This window comes from Drosophila innubila (assembly GCF_004354385.1).
Source record: "Drosophila innubila isolate TH190305 chromosome 2L unlocalized genomic scaffold, UK_Dinn_1.0 4_B_2L, whole genome shotgun sequence".
NCBI lineage: Eukaryota > Metazoa > Arthropoda > Insecta > Diptera > Drosophilidae > Drosophila > Drosophila innubila.
Window position 1 is genome coordinate 18,282,364 of NW_022995372.1, and position 17,109 is coordinate 18,299,472.

A 17,109-nucleotide genomic window follows, 5' to 3' on the forward strand; every position below is an offset into this window, starting at 1 on the left:
TTTGGTTAAAACTTATAGTTAGTTTTTTGTTTTTACAATCAAAAATTGATCAACGTAAGGCCTGAGAGCTAGCTTGATAAGATCAGCAGCTCGGTTTTAATGTTTTCTCATTGCCTAAAAAAAAAAGAAACATGTACAGAATATACTTAAAGCCACTGGCTAAATTAATGCCCATAAAGTGAGTTAACTATATTTACTCATTAAGAAGAGTGGCACAATAAAGTTAGCAAAAGGGTTCTTAACGAGTTCATTTCAAGTTTCGTATGAGAACTATTGTCTATAATACTGAATACTTAATACGAGTACTCGTAGTATGGTTTTCACAAGAATATCTAATTAGATTAAGGCGAATAATTAACATTTCCATGCGAAAGGTTATTATTAGAGAGTCTCATTTCTATGACTATAGCAATTATTTAATGGTGGATGAATTATCTCAAATGCAGCTATGACCTCTACTTAAGAGTTAACCTTGTGAAAATTGACAGCAGCTAATCAGTTGCATGCAACTGACAATTACAACGCCTATTAATGGAAGCAATTCGCGCGTGTTTAAAAAGCACTTTAACCATCATTCTCAGTTGGGGCAAAGTAATTGCTATGCCTGATTATTAAATGAAGACATTATGGCAACGCCTTGAGAGATCTGACACTGGCTACAGCTCCAACTCCAGCTCCAGCTCTGTGCCTCTATATGGCCATAAAGCCAAGTAGGAAGCAACGCTAAGACGGCTGCTCATTTCATGCGCATTTAGCTAATCTGTCATCTAATCCGCGTGCGCATCAGACTGTAGCCAAGTGCAAGAGAGCGGCCAGCCTAGTAGACTCTTCGACTTCAAATTGAACGCCAACTTTTTAGCTTCACCTTCTCCTTTTGTTCTGTTGCCTTTACCTTGAAACCTGAAGCACAAAACGGCCGAATCGTCGGCTGCTTCTGTTGCTATTTTGAAATTACATAGCTAAGTACAATAAACAATTAACTTGTTGCAATAAATTTCTAGACAAAAGGCACCAGCAGCCGTGTAACAGGAAATGTGATTGTAAAATTCTCTAAATGGAAATTTCTTGAAAACATTTCGCATCACATCGCCTCTCGCTTGTCCCCGCAATATGGAATTCAATGATAAACCGCAAACTTCTTGACTTTCGACTAGCAACCTCCATTGCATTGTATTCTATCTGTCTGTTAGTTGGTTTGTCTTTCAGCCTGACAGTCTGTCTTTTCAAGCTACTTTCATTTCACAGCCCAGTGCATCAGTTCCAACTCTCCCCTTCACTCCTTCATTCTGTGTTTTTCTGTTGCCTTTGTGTGTATGTATTTCCTCTAGCGAAATGTACGAGTAGCTGCAAGTTGCAATTGTGATAAGACCTCAAAATCTGGCACCACTTCAATTCCTTTGTTAAACTCTTAGGTCGACTGGTCAATTCTCCTAATGAAATAGACTTTATAATTCTCATATGCAGAAGTTCCCCCTAAGCGTTGTTTGAATTCTCGCGTATGCTAATTAAAGTACTTGAAAGGGCAGATAAGTTAGAAAAGCGTAATTCTATTTTTATTTGCTAACCGAAAAATAAAATAGTCTTTTTAAGCGTGTAAATAACAATTAAGTTCAAATTAATATTTCTTTTCATAAAAGTAAGAAATTCTTTATTTGTTCTTTTCGAATAAAAAGCTAAAAGAAAAATGAAAAAATAGCTGTGACTAATAATGCAACGCACCTGTAATGAAATTTATTTAAATTTTTATAGGCAATAAATTTAAGTTAATTATTAACACTTATACTGCTTTTGGACTATAGAAAAAATGTTAAAAATATGACGCATATGCAAAAAACATTGAGAGAAAAAAAAAGAAAACAATTTATCAATATTTAATGATTAACTCTTTCATAAACGATTTTTTTTTTAAATTTTGAATCACCAAGGTTTTTTAATTATTTTTATGCTACGGCTATGAGCATAAATTAACGTAGAGGGCAAGACCCCAGGGAGACTGAGAGAGGTAGTCGAAGGGGGGGCCGACAAAGACCTTACCCAGCATAAAACTGGTTGGGAAAAAGAAGAAGACACTTCATTGCAATTAAGCATTGAGCCCAACAATTGTTTGCCAGCTCATCGCTGTGGCTCACAATATTTATATTTTTTTATTTATATTATTTTTCATAAATTACTTTAGCTAAATGATATTTGAATTGCATCATGTGGCTTATTGGAAGTTGTAGCTGATTTCCATAATGAAAAACTTTAAACAAATGATCAGGCAGAGTTCTCAATAAACATTTACAATTAACGAGCCGTCCAAATGTTAATCAGCCCAAGGTCACTGCAAAGTCTTCCTCATCAAATACTGTCATTAACCGAAAACCTTAAAGAGACCTTCAAGGTTCTCTAACTAAGTTAACAATTTGCTTAAAATAACTAATCACCCAAGTCAGAAATTATACCATGGACAATATAGATGAATCTGAAATACCCTATAAGTCTAGATATGCATACAAATAATATTATGTGTATATTTATATAAATTATTCAAATAAAATTTAATAAATAAATTAATGAAATATAAAATCTTATTTGCTAACATTTTCATTTTCTCTTAATGGGAAAAGAGGACGGCTTTAAAAGCTAATGGCAAAGTTATTGGACCCACTGTACAATTAGTAAAACTAAACAAATCACAGCTGCCGTACTGCCTAGTCAAAAGGGGCCAACCAGTGGTCAAGCTAGTCAGTAACTCAGTCAGTCAGTCAGTTTGGCAATCAGCCATTCCGTCTGTATTTTCAATAAAAGTACAAGCAAAAGGTAAAATAAATATAGCAAATTGAAGTGGGTAACATTTACAGCCGGCGGTGCAGACGTCGACAGTGGAAAAATAAAATTAAAAAAATAATAATAAAAATAAAAAAACCTCAACGCAATGCGCATGCGCAACACGCAATGTCAAAAGAGAGCCGCAAGTTGTTACTAAAAGCACACAAGCAAAAGCAAAGCCAAGGTTGTTGTAATTTTATGTTCCTGTCGTTGTTGTTGTTGTTATTGCTGTTGTCTCTTGAAACAACAACGTACAATTGCGGGTACGGTCCAAGTTATGTTAGCGCCATAAATAGTTGAGCTTAAGTTACAGTGCGCAGAGAACGTGGAATCACATGAGATTTAATTGCAAGTTGTAAAATTCTTTGAGGTGGGACTAATCATAAGGCTACAAGGAAGTCAATTGAAACTCGCGAAAAATTAAGGAAATTTTTGTAATTGTTAATGAAAACGAAATAAATTAAATTCAATAAATAAATAATAAAAGTTGAGTTTCAAAACGCCGATAGTATCAAATATTATTATTTATCAATTATAATTAATTTTATAAAATTATTATTGTATTATCGATACAGTCGATAAAAACCGTTTATATCTATTTCTGTTAAATTGAAAAGAATAAAACATGCAATCACCAAATGTACATTTAATGTAATTTTATATGCTGGTACTGTTCCAATTAGTCGCAATCAACTTTAAAAGTCAATTCAGTACACAATTTGAAAGCTATTAAAGCGAAACACATCACAGTCGTGAACACCTGCCAAACAGGCCTTAAACTTTTTTGTTTAATAGAAAAAGCATTTCCCAGAAGTACTTAAGTATAGATGAGCGCCACCAACATTATTTCTCATATCAGCAATTTGATTTATTGAAGCGCAAATGCAAAGACCCTGCCAGCAGGCAGTCAAACAGACCAAAGATACGTTCAAATCATGTTAAACATGTGGTGCACTCAAAGATGTGCAGGCGGAGGAGGCAAAGAAGAGTTGCATCGTCTGGGCAACAACATGCGAGTACATTATGCCGATGGATAGGCGCTCCAAAATGGGTTTAAAGTGACACGAGTGTAAACTTTAATGAGAAGAAAACGAACACAGAAATTGTCACATTTCAGTGAAAATACATCTTTAGCAGGCGACTTTTTTACGAGCATTAAAACAACGTAATAGTTTACATTGATGTATTGAAAGATATCCTGCAAGGTGTTAAGCATTAAGATCTGTTAAATTACTCCAACACTCAATTTTTGAGCAGCTCAAAAAGCTCATTAAAGTTTTAGTTTTTATCATTTGATAAAATAAACATTGCCACTTTGAAAATATGAGACTTTTTTCTACTTTCTGAAAGAAATGGAAATGTATTTAGAGAAATTACACTTATGAAATCCTTTTTTTCATTGCTACAAGATTTAATTGTATTATTCTAGTGTTTTGAATACTTATGATATTACTATTAAGATAAATTGATGAGTGTAAAAATGTAGAAATGTAGAAGACCTAACTACCCTTTCTGCATGGAGACGAGGTGTAATACAGAAGAAAAACGGGCGTAGCTATGCAGTCAAGTGTGCTAACAGCAAAAAGGCGGTTTGGGTCACATTTACACAGGCAAGCGATGAGCGAAAGAGTTGAAAGATAGTGATAGAAAAAGAGAGGACAAGCGTAGAAAAGAAGAAGCTTGAGATATGAAAGATCGTTTAGATAGACGCTCGCCTCGACACGCAAAAGGCCACTTAGGCCAAAAATGTAGCATCTCTCGCGATGATATTCGACATTTAGATGGGATACGTGGAGTATGATAGATTAAACATAGCTATGCGGGGTATTATCTGATAAAAAAAAATTGTCGCGCGTGACAGGCGTTGCAATGCTATCGATTACCAGCAGATAGCCGACTGCAAAGTATTTTTAAAATGCACACCCTAAATGGACACTCATTAAGCTGTCTCTCTGGTCGGGTCGGGTTGGGTTGGGTTGGGATTGGTCTGTTCGGTTCGGTCCAGTTCTGTTTTGGTCCCTATGCCCTGACATGGACATAGCCAGGTATGAGTACAACATTTCACTAAATTAAGCCAGGTATGAGCTACAATGAATTAACCCATTGACGCTAAAGAAATTCACTGCAATTCACTCAGCAAGCTTCATAAATATTTTGCCGCTATTACAATTAGTTTTACTTTGAAATAAATTTATACATATAGTCGTAAGCTAAGAAAAATCCATTTCATTTTGATATTGCCAGCTATTTTTAGACAAATGTGTAGTTTGGTTTTGTTTGAAAAGTGTAACATCACGCTGTGATTTTACTGCACGTCATTGGGACAATGAAATCATTTAGCAAAACTAAGTGAAAAGAACGAAAGAATATATATATAGATTTACAGACATTCATCCTTGATATGCAGGCATGCGGCAAACTACATAAATGAAACGACCACAAATTGAATTTGGTCTAAAGAAATTGATTTAGTTTTATTCTAAAAGTTTTCGCTAGATGCAGTTAAATAAAAATACTTGTGATGGAGCAATTAATTAGAGCAAGTTGAGAATAGGCAACCGGTTAATCAAGCTTTTAGACTAAATTTTCCATCTCAAATGTGGTTTTCTGTTTTGTATTTTAGGTCTAATTTTTCGCTTTCAAATTTTTTAAGTTCATTTGGACGACTCAATAAAATGTCATTGTGATTTAAAATGTTATGTTTAATTTAAAAAATATTTGTAGATATATCGAGCCCTATATATTTAATTTTACAGGAGAGTTTTTTTGAGTTATCGTGTGTCGTGTTTTGTCGCTTACGTTATAATTGACAGGCCAATACCTCCGTAAATATATAAAATTAAAATTTCATATCTTTGGTGCAGATGCGGTTGGTAAGTATGAACACATTTCCATCAAAAAACCAATTTCGGAAAAAATTTTATTATTTTGAAAATTAGTTAATAAAGAACCAGGCCATCTTTTTATGCACACCCCTCAAACCCCCACAACTCTATGAAACATTTTTGAACTCCATCAAATAAAATTCCTCAATTTGTCGCAATGTTATTTGTGAAGCCAATATACTTAGGACAAAGGCCACAGAAGTTATTTAATATTTCTAATTGGCTTACAAGTTGCAGTCTAGTTTACAGACAATAGAAAAGCACAATGCAAATAACAATAAAATCATTGTCGTCAATTTGTTGCAACTAATTGTAGATGGCAAACAAAAGGCAGCTACGATGGCAAGCAAACGAGCACATATTCGGTATTTTTGTTATTATTATTTTAGTTTGATTTTTTTCGGATGCTTAACTTTTAGTGTTTCTATTTCCCGTGCAGCAAAATACAGAAATTTAATTGTGCAAGCAAAAGTCGGCCAGTGCCACCTCCCGCTTTCTAGCTACCAACCTGCCCATTTATACAACTCGTTGTATTCTTTGGTTTTAATAGTTATACAGATAATTGCTTTTAGTCGTGTTTTGCTTGTTACCTGGTCGCTTTGTTTGTTTGATTCGTTGGTTTGCCGGTTTTCTGTCTTGACTCTGTTGAACTTTTGATCTTTCAAGGTTATGACGGGACCTTGGCGTCTTTTAGGCCATTATCCGTTTAATAACATCTTCAACAAAAATTCCAAAAAAAAAAAAAAAAGAAACTCAACCTTAGTATAAGTAACTGTGTAAATAAAGAGCTACATCACGACTTTAATTACCACCACGCATGATGGTAATCATATATTTTTTTCTGCGAGTTCTTCAAGATTTCAGCTGCTACTTGAAATATACGGATATTATGCAAAAATGTGGGCGTTTACCGCGTTCACGCCTACTCTTAATTTCGGCCACTGCCAGCATGGCGTATACTTAACATAAAAAAGATACAAAAAAAAAAATAAAATTGAATTTTGACGATTTAATTACAACGAAACTGATATACGCTTTTAAATATTTAAATATAGTTTATTATTATTATTTTTTAATAGGGAAGATGGTTTGGTCGAAAGTCTTACTAATTTAATCAAATTAATTTCAATATTAAAAGATTTAATTCATAATACATATTGTATGCTATTACCTTTTTAATATGTGTAATAATGGTATACAATTATAATCTTTTATCAATTGACGAAGTGTGCTATTAAAATTTAAATACCCATCATCGCAAGGGTATAAAAAAAGAGTCATTCAATAAAAAAAAATAAATAAACATAAAAAGGAGAGAGAAATTTACATAGCATGTGTTAAAATAAATAATAAAAAAAAGAATCATGGAAAATTCTTGGACAGAAAGCAAAGTTAAAGTCATGTCGAGAGAAATCTGGGCAAATGAAGTAAAGGTGTCAAGAACTTTATTGACAAGCCTCAAGCTGACTGGCAAACAAAACGTAATGCTGGCAAAAAAAAATGTACACAATAAAACAAGAGAACAGAAGCAAAAGTAGAAGTAGAAGGGAATCCAAGTCCAATCCCAAAGTCAGACTCGTAGCCGAGCCTACGTAGGAAGCTGAAGAAAGCAAATAAAACAAAACAAACTGAAAACGTGACAGGCAGCAAGCATAACAAAAACAAAAAATCCATGATGACAAAAAAAAAAAAACGAAAATCGAAAAATATTTTTGCATTGACAAATGAGCTACGTGAAAGTTTTACACAACTCTCCAATGGACATGGGATATCCACAAGTTGACTTGGATTTAGGCTTTAACTATGCAATGTTCAGTTGGAAAATCGAAACCAAGTAATTAGCACTTATTGAGATCAAAGTCAAGTGAATCGGTCAGCTTAGTAATGCGAACTAGTTTCGTTTTCTCGTGTGGGCAGCAGAGAGGTCGACATACTTTTCGCAGTCACTGTCATTGACAAGTAAATAGAGCAAAGCAAATAACAACAAATACATTGTACTCATAAAGCTGACGTACAGCTTGCACTGAGCATAATTAATGTGCACTTACCACAGGCAAGAGACGGCAAAAGATAGATATAAATATACAGAGAGAAAAAGAGAGAGAGAAAAATAGGGTCCATATGTAAGTGTAGAGCGAGCGTGAGCAATGCTTCAAACTAAACTGCAATTGGTTTTACATGTCAAAGTGTTTTAACTCTGCCATCTCTCTTTACACAACACACAAACACATACACACACACACACACACACACACACACACATACATTCACTATACACAGGCTGGACATTTGCAACTAATCGAAGAGGTAGACTAATTAAAAATTTGTGGCATGAAACTAATTGTAATTTTTGATAAAAATGCTTATAAAATTAAATTCGAGTCGTGAAAATAATACATCAATTTAATCTAGTTCGACTATGCATGACAATCTTTTCAACTTGATTTTGGAAATATTAACTATAATTAAATCCTAATCTTATTATATTGTATATTATCTTTTCATTTTGTATATTAAAATCAAAAATTTAAAACAATTGATTAAATCAAACAAATATTTTTAATGAACCTTAAAAGTTTTGTTTTTACAAAAATAAAATAGGCAAACAAACAAACATTGCTTCTTTTATAACGGCTAAAGAAATATCAGAAGCGCATTTGAAAGTCGACTAAGCCCAGTTCATTCGGTTGAGTGTAATTTGCACTCGGCTTCTGCAACAGAAACTCATTTGCAGTTGACACCAACGGCAGTTGAGGGAATGTCTGGTAACAAGATGGGGGCGGTGCGAGACGTGGCGGTTGTTGGTGTTGGCAATAACCATCATAGTCAGCTTTGCGGACCAATACGCTGGAAAACATGTGCCACATAATGTCACTCTCATTTAAACAACATTGAAGCGAAAGGCGAATGGGGAAAAGCAGTGAATCAACTTGGGACAGCAATGGTCGGTCAGCTGCATGGGACATTCATTTGGAAGCGAATGTCAACGGCACGATAATTAAGGTTAATCAAAATAGCAACAACAAAATGAATTGCAATTCAGATGGCAATTGTCATAAAGTGCAAGCGATGCGTTGACCGTCGAGTCAAAGATTAACGAGGACATCAACTAAGTAAAAACCAAAAACGGCAACTAGCGAGATTTGGCCAAACAACTAACTTGGTAAACACATCAGCTAATTGTATAACCAAATACATGTAAGCTTGTACTAGTGTGTGTGACTAGCTTTGGTTGCCTTTTGCGGCGTTGTTTTATTTGCATAGTTGAGGGACATGAGAAGTGCAGGTGAATGTGGAGAAGTCGCTGACAGTTGACTTTACCACATGTTGCCTGTCAAACTGTCGGCGCCTGAAGTTTTGCACGCACAGCAGCCCCATTCCCCTCTCTCTTTCCCTCTCTGTCTCCTTTCATCTCATAAATCAAAGTGCCTCGCATTGTCAGCGCTAAATGAGTCATTTACCTTCTGTGCCGCTATTTGAAGTTCCCTGCCAAAATCAAATAATGCGCTGCCTAATTAGAGTTCATTCAAAGGCAATAGGAGCCAGGAATCGCGGAAGACAATTAAATATTTGTCATCAAAAAGGATTGATAGAGAGCGTTTTGTCGAAATCCAAATGGTTCATTAACTTACCTGATTTGATTTGCAAATTGCTGTAAGAAAAAAAATAAAGTCAACCATTAATTACAATTGTTAGAATTAAGTGAGAGTTTTTTTCTAAAATAGACCAATACAAAATATGAGCATTTCTAGTAAAAGTTCTACCAAAGTTCGTAGTTCTACTAAACTGAACAATTTACATTGAAGACAGTTTACTCATTTCCGGCACCCTTTATATAGGAACAAACTATCCTGCATAGAAAGAAGACCTACTTAATTCCAAACCGAAATCTTGCTTAATTGACTTTAAGTTCTATTTACTAAAACCTAGAAATATTTTCTAAATCTAATTTTATAGATACGTAAAGAATGTACTTGGCTTCCATATGGCTTACCTAAGCTAAAGTCATAGCATCCCTTTTACAATTCTTATCAACTGGTTGCAGCTGATGCCACATCTCCACGCATATTGCACATTGTAGAAAGTGCACTAAAGAAAACTTCAAAGTGTGCGCTCTTTTACCAGCATTTGCACTATTCAAAAATTAATGCGCTAAAAAAAACATAAAGTCCGAGAAAAGCTAAGCAAAGTAAAGGAAAAAACGCGATGAGATGAGTGCCTGCATAAATGATGCTCGCAGGACATGCCCCAAGTGTTAGTTGCTCTATATTCCCCTATCCCTCTATTTTCTCACAAGTGGAAAACGGAAATGTGGGCTACAGTTGCCAAAGTCGAGTTGAGTAAAAAGAGAAATCCGAGCAGAAAAATGTCAGTACTCTTTAGCTATTCCAATTTATATTTTTACGAGAATATGAGGTTTAAAGAGTACGTAAAGATAAGCGGTAGTTTTTGAAAAACTGATTGCTTGCAAACAATTTAATTTACTTTTTATATTAGACAACATCCGTCTAGCAAAACTAAAAATGTCTGCGCCTGTCAATACAAATAAAGCGCATACTAAACACATCCGCAACCCAAATGCAAGAAAAGGAAAAAAAAAATAAAAATAAAATCGAGATGTGATGAGAAAAGAGCATGAAGAAATGCGAAAATAAAAATAAGTATATATATTGTAAATGGAATGTCAACCTGCGCATTTGAAACCCTGCATCGTCAGATGGGGGCGCATTATTATTTTTTATTTTTTTATTGTTGCTGCTGTTTTAGCTATGGTTTTTGTTGTTGCCGCTTGACGCGGAAGTTTTTAAATTGTGCAGCAATTTCATTCATTCATGAGCATTTTCTATCCCACATGATAGTCACAGTCTGAGCTTCCTTAGCCAGAGGAAAGACTCCCTCGATACGGTGGCGGCACAGTTCTGCCCTGACTTCCACTTGACTTTTCAAGTGGCACAGTGGGCGGCTGAGGGCGGGACAAGGAATGGTGTTTGCCAGGCAAAAGCAAACAAAGTCATTTGTTTTGGATTTGGCATAACTTTACGTAGTGCATGGCCCATATGGAAGGACGAGACGAGGGTCTATGGGGTCAAGAGCAATAACGCTGAATATTAAGATTTTGTTGGAGTGACAGCAGCCATAGTAGTGTGTTTTTTTTTTTGTGAAATGGGCGTGGCAGCATTGTGTGCTTAAGCACAACAAATGCAGTTGGGGAAATCACCATTAAATTGTGTTGCCAACTTGAATTTTAGCATCTAAGGAAACTACAAATCTTGCAAAAAGATAACGGAATGCATATGATACAAAAAATCAGCATACAATTCACAAAATCCAATAAGAATAATGTTTTAGTTTTTCATTTTAAATAAATTGCATAGATAATAATATTTTAGCTTGATTTTGAATGAGTGGACAAATAATAACAGAATCATTATCTCATATTAGATTTTTAAAAAGTATGAAGACTTTCAGTTTTAAAAATGTATATCTTAAAAAGTGATGGAAAATTAGAAAACCATTAATAAAATTGGATTACATTTATTAAATAAAATAATCGTTTTGTATGAAATTCGAGCCGAGCCCTCTCTAATATTTTAGTTATTTACAGAATTGTTAAGTTACAGCTAATCCTGTCGAGTTTTTGGAAAATTGTCAATTGTAAATAAAAGTTTTGTTTTCAACTCTATAGTGCACATAATCCACATGGAATCCACAACATACATATGCAATTCAGAGTGATATACACATAACTTTCTCTATACTCTGGTTTTAGTCCACCCATAGCACAACTGCCAACAGACCAACTGTCTCAAATACTGAAGATGAATGCCAAATGCGAGAGTCAAGCACAAATACCACACAACAGCAGCAACAACAACTGGAATAGCCTTCAACACACACACATAAACACATTTACCCACAAACCCATACACTCAGCTCATTAAATATTTAAAACTCTTGTACCGCCAAAAACAAGTGGCACACAAAAAACACGTCGCCTGAAAAAAAGAAATCAAAAACAAAAAAATAAAGCACAACACACAAACACACAAGCATTTAGGTAGAGTGGTAAAAGCGAAAAGAAACACAGAAACAAAAATATAAGCTAAAAAGTTTGCATTTGGTCAGAAAAGAAGTTTTGTGTGCATGCCATGGAATTTTAAGCACCAAAAAGGCATCAAGGACGCCCTCTTGCCCAAATGGGCGTGGCTCTGCTGTCAGCTGCTTATAAATGAGCCAGTGTTTCTGTGTGTGTGCATGGAGGGTGTTTATGGTAACGTATGCAATTTAATTAGGACTAAACTAAATTAATGGCCACGGTATTTGTTTCCCAAACAAACTGCAAAGGGGTGAGGCAGCTGAAAGGCTCAGGGAACGATTGCGTCCTTTGGTACGAAAAGAAATGTGTCTGCGGCGGTATGTTGTTAAAAATTTGGTAAAGCCCTTGACGTCTATTAGCAGCGACACACAGCCTCACATACAATCTCGCACAAAGGAGTAACTTGGCAAGGAAGTGCTCTACATGAACAGAGTATGTCCCTGTGTGTGTGTGTGTGTGAGCTGTGTATGTGTTTTTGCAGGAAGTGCTCATTGAAAGTACATTGCGTTGTCGGTTGTGTCATGTAGCAAAAATTTGTCATAGTCCCAAAATGTATGCTACACTTTTTGTGCGAAAAAAAGGACATGAACCAACTTGTAGTTTACAGGTTTAGCAAGTGGGTATCAAATGAAATATGCACTTTATTTGCTAACAGTTGAATATATAACTGTGTTTTAAATTTGAGCTTAATATATATTTCATCCGATCAAAATAAGCTTATAAAACGAATAACTTTTATCATTGCCTGGCAAAAATAATTTATCTTTATTTCTATATACAAGAAACAAATTTCCATATTTGATATTTTGTATGTATATTTCCGCATCAAATTTAAATGTTAATTTAAAAATGTACATACTCAACCATCGCGTAATTTATGAATAAAATACAAAATATTCAATTGATTTGATATGTAAGTATTTTCTCTATATATTTTAATGTTTGTTTTAATGAAGTTATAAAATTATAAGGAAAAATTGCAGTTCCATAAAAAAATTTAAATTGAGACATATAAATTTAAGTATTTACAAAGTACATGAACTGCACATAAAGCTTATTAGGGAATTATGAGTTAGGAACTAATAAAGTGAGTATTAAATTTACCATATAAGCGAGCATTCCATTATGTAATTATTAATAAAATAAAGTGTCATTCAAATGCCGTCAATAAAGCGTAATTAAAAGTACATTTAAATGGATGCGAAATGTAGATTGACATTGCCATTGTCGTTAGCATTGGCATTGCCTTTGGGTGTAAAAGTGTGTTGGGCTTACATATTAGCTGGTGGGTTATGGGTGGTGTCATATTACGCTGACTGTTTGTACTGTTTGTTGCATATACAAGTAAAGTAATAAATGCCACATACTGCTGCTGGGTGAAATGAGGCAAATGTTTGAAGTAAATGATATTAAATGTTATTCATACGACGTGTGAGACCAACATGAGGGCGCTTAAAAAGTCATTTCCAGCATTTTCGGTTTTGCATCCTGCGGTGCTTAAATTTTATCAGGATTCTTGGCAAACTTAATGAAATTGTGAGCAGCTGCAAAATAAGCTTGACGTGGTAATTAAGAAGAACACAAAATAAAATCTTATCCTTAAAAAGGTTTTAATGTTTTAAAGAAATTAAATAAACTTCAGGAACAGGCATAACGAAATATCAAATATCAATTCCAATTGAATAACCTGCAGCACTCATTCAATTAGTACTATTTACTCAGCTAATGGCCTAGATAATACCTTAACAATTAATTAGCAAATGTATGATAATCAAAAGGGCACGACTTGCACAATTGAGAATGAAATAATATTTGCATTAAATACCAAAATGCAGGCTTTCTATTATGGGCTAAAAGCAAGAATGCCATATGCATTTCATTTAAATGACATATAACAACAAATGAGATTTATGCTTTTAATTAAAATACAATTACATTATGACAACATTTAGGCAAATCAGAGTTGATATTACCAAAATAACAAATCATAATGTAATTTTATCCGCCAAAATTTGTTTAAAAAATTTGTTGAAAAGCCACGATATTTTTTATAATTTAAAACAAAATTGTACCGTCATAATAGAGATTATTTTGGCTTCTAAAGTTCATAAGTCTCTTCGGGCTTGAAATAATCAAATTTCTCAAGAAAAGAGTGAAAATAAATTAATGTAGAAAGTACATTGAACTCATTGAACTCCAGAGATGTCCTCTTAAATATCCATTCCGTTGACATTTGAAATTGATGGGAAACATGCCGAGCTCTCAACTGTGAAAACTACAAGTTATAATTTATGCATGGTAATTAAACTTAAAATAATATGTATGTAATTACAATCGGGGCAAATAAGCATAAATTGAGAGGCCAAACAATCAACGGGTTTGTATATGAAAATCACCAGAGGGGATAAGAGCATGGGGAATGTGGCACACAAGACAAATTGAAGGACATTCACAGCAGCTGACAGGACATATGTAATGGAATGCTCTGTCAGTTTCAGTTGCTTTTGTCACTTCGGCCAGCTTTTCATTTAGTTCCACGTTTATTCGCTTTTATTGTACAAATATTTAACATGAAATTACATGAATATTTCAAGTTGGTCCCATGGGTTGCATTTTTGAAATGGGTGACTTTTGTGTGTAGACAGTCCAAGACATAAATTTCTAGGTACATACGAGTATGTATACGTGTTTGAAAAGGACAGTCCAATAATAAATCACGAATATAAATTACGCAACCAAATAAGCAATAGTATCATTTTGCTCCTTAGAAATTCGAACAATTTAAAAAAAAGCCGTGTTAGAAATTTAAAACTTAAAATAAGTTTAACTATAAATGGATAATGCAATTTTTGGAATTTTAAAAGCATGGTTTAAAGTTGATTAGTTTAATTAAGTGTCAATGAGAGCTAGTTATATACTGTCTTTAGAGTTATATAACTTTTTTAAATATTGTTAATAATTCCATATGATAGTAAGTAATTTAATTTATTGCAGCATTATTTAAAGTCTTGAATTGTTTAATAATGATTAGATTAAGTTTTTTTTTCTTGAATTTATACAATAGTTTTTTTTTCTAAAATCAGATAAATAATATAATAATAATATATTATTATACGAATGAGTCGAAAAAAATGTAGAAACTTAAAAAGTATAACTTTTAAGCAGATGCTTAGTCTTTTTTAAATAGTTAAATTTGTTTGCAAATTCTGTTTGAAAAATTTTATCTGTTTCAGCTTTAATTGGCTTTATAATAAAATCATAAAAAATGGTAGTACCGACATCCGTGCGAATTTCCATAAAAACGAATCCCTCGACTTGCTTTCAACATTCAGAATTCATATGAAGAAATATATATTCATGCACGAAGTATTTTAAACACACAATTTATTTTGAACTGCAGAAAAATTGAGAAAAACAAAGTATAGAGAATAATGTAAAATGCAATTTACAAAAAGATGTGAAAAGCATGTGAAATTTAACATTGAAATGTGTTGAATTATTTAATGTTTCATATAAACAAAAAAGCATTTTTATTTTTTTTCCATCAGCTTCAAGACGTTTATGACAGCTGCCCCATGATGTTGTTCTTAGTTTTATGGTAATTGTTGTTGTACAGTTAGCCAAACTTTCAGAATATTTTGTTATTGTTATTTTCGTTGTTGTTCTGAATTTTTTTGCATCCCTAAGCAAGTTCAACTAACAAAGTTTATCGTGCCATAAAAGGGAACTATGTGCGACAGTTGCTCAGACGACACGGCCAATAACAACAACAATGACAACAGCAACAACGAATAACGACAACTAAATCAACCCTATGTCTAAATGAATTCAGGTGTAATCATGTGTAAATCCTTAAAGTTTATTTTCTGCAATTTCCTTTTGTCCCAAAGCTTCTCTTTATGAAAAACACGTAAAGTACATGACAATAAATACACGAATATCCGGTAAGGCGATGCGGAAGTAAAGGAAGCAACAAAAGGTGTTGATGACGGTTGGGGCAATGCTCATAAAAAGGATTTGATTAGAAAATATGAGCATAGTGTGAGAATAGGGGATTTGTATTAAATTAAATTTAGCATCTTCAAGAACAACTTAAATAGTATTTCCTGAACTCAAATCTGTAATAAATCACTGTAAAATATATATGTTATAGAATAATAAATTACAACAAACCTTCCTATTTAGTCGTAGTTGACGAAATCCACAGAAACTTTTATTTAAAATTCTTACTTTTTTTTATTTAAAAATAAAATTATATTTTTATTTGAATTTTTATGAAAAATATTGAAATATAACCAATTTTAAATAATTATTATTTTTTTAGCATTACACAAATTGATAATTGTTTAGTCGCATTTTATAATTATTTTATTTTATAATTTTAAGCATTTACGGTCCCTTGTTTATAGAGCATTTCAGTTTTAAGTGCCTGGTTTACGCTTATGGTGCTTAAAGCATAAAGCAGGTGCTTTAAAGCACTCTCTGTATGTGTGGAACGAGCCACAGGACAGCCTCAGTCGAGCCTGCCAATAACACATAAAATATTTGGCATAAAATAACGCGCATACGCCGGGTCAGCCAGACACAGGAGACGAAGTTCAACTGAGCGCTGTGACTACCCAGAGTCTTGCTGTTCTTGCTGCAGCTTGGGCACGTGGCATGCCCCAAAGGCACTACAGGTACAACGGTAAATGTGGCGTTCGAAAGAACGCCGTGCACAATGCAAAATTTATTAGTTTTGGCAAAGGACGAGGGCAACAAACAACAACAACACACAAAGGCAACAACTGCAGGCAAATCGCAATATTGTTGCCTGCTTTTTTGTTGCATTGTGGCACGGCTTGAACCCAATAAAAACTAGTACGAAAGGATATTCTCGAGCGAGCTTGGCGGTGAGAGACCCTGTACTTATTGGGGAAAAAGTAAAATAATATATAATAATAATCCAGAATGCCTTAATATGTTACGTTACTTATGTTACGCTATCTGAGATTTAGGTGTGAATACAGATTGTTGATTCTTATCAGGAATATATATTTACGAACTAACTAAAAAGACCATTTGCACTATTTTAAGTACGGGGTCAAAAAAACGACAGCCTAGATTTCAGCATGCATATATTGAGCGGAGCATTGTGGCCAGATAGCAAAGAGTCCAATTCTCATCGTATCTTTAAATGTCAGAGCGACCGCAATACAAACAGTTTATCTTATAGGCTATTCTGGCTGTTTTTCCCCATTTTTTCTGGTTATGTTGGCAACTGCAAGCAGCAAAACGATATTTGGCAGCTACTGTGAGTGCAAACCTAGCCACAAT

General features: G+C 33.9%; 1 protein-coding gene across 2 annotated transcripts in view; it reads right to left on the reverse strand.

Annotated features, from left to right (window-relative positions):
* The window catches only part of LOC117794467 (beta-1,4-glucuronyltransferase 1-like), a 57,840-nt gene that overhangs the window by 20,845 nt on the left and 19,886 nt on the right, over nt 1–17,109 (reverse strand). The window contains exon 3 of one of the 2 annotated variants that reach the window (XM_034635072.1): nt 9,329–9,348. The exons of the other annotated variant lie outside the window; for it this stretch is intronic. The gene's annotated coding sequence lies outside the window, so the exon portion shown is untranslated. The remainder of the gene's footprint in view (nt 1–9,328; nt 9,349–17,109) is intronic. 2 annotated transcript variants of the gene reach the window in all.